The 460-nt window shown below is 37.8% G+C and overlaps 1 protein-coding gene across 2 annotated transcripts in view; it reads right to left on the bottom strand.

The window, feature by feature from the left end:
- CENPK (centromere protein K) overlaps window positions 1-460 on the bottom strand; it is a 49418-nt gene that overhangs the window by 37279 nt on the left and 11679 nt on the right. The gene's annotated exons all lie outside the window — the stretch shown is intronic.

Below are 460 nucleotides of genomic sequence, written 5' to 3'. Positions count from 1 at the left end.
CTCTGCACCAAGAGGACCTAATAGACATCTACAGAACTCTCCCCCCCAAATCAACAGAATATACATTCTTCTCAGCACCACGTCGCACTTATTCTAAAATTGACCACATAGTTGGAAGTAAAGCACTCCTCAGCAAATGTGAAAGAAAAGAAATTAAAACAAACTGTCTCTCAGACCACGTGCAATCAAACTAGAACTCAGGACTAAGAAACTCAATCAAAACCACTCAACTACATGGACACTGAACAACTTGCTCCTGAATGACTACTGTGTACATAACGAAATGAAGGCAGAAATAAAGATGTTCTTTGAAACCAATGAGAACAAAGATACAACATAGCAGAATCTCTGGGACACATTTAAAACAGTGTGTAGAGGGAAATTTATAGCACTAAATGCACACAAGAGAAAGCAGGAAAGATCTAAAATTGACACCCTAACATCACAATTAAAAGAACTA

The sequence above is a fragment of the Mandrillus leucophaeus genome, unplaced genomic scaffold (assembly GCF_000951045.1).
Source record: "Mandrillus leucophaeus isolate KB7577 unplaced genomic scaffold, Mleu.le_1.0 Scaffold771, whole genome shotgun sequence".
Lineage (NCBI taxonomy): Eukaryota > Metazoa > Chordata > Mammalia > Primates > Cercopithecidae > Mandrillus > Mandrillus leucophaeus.
This window is presented reverse-complemented; position numbering and strand designations above follow the sequence as displayed.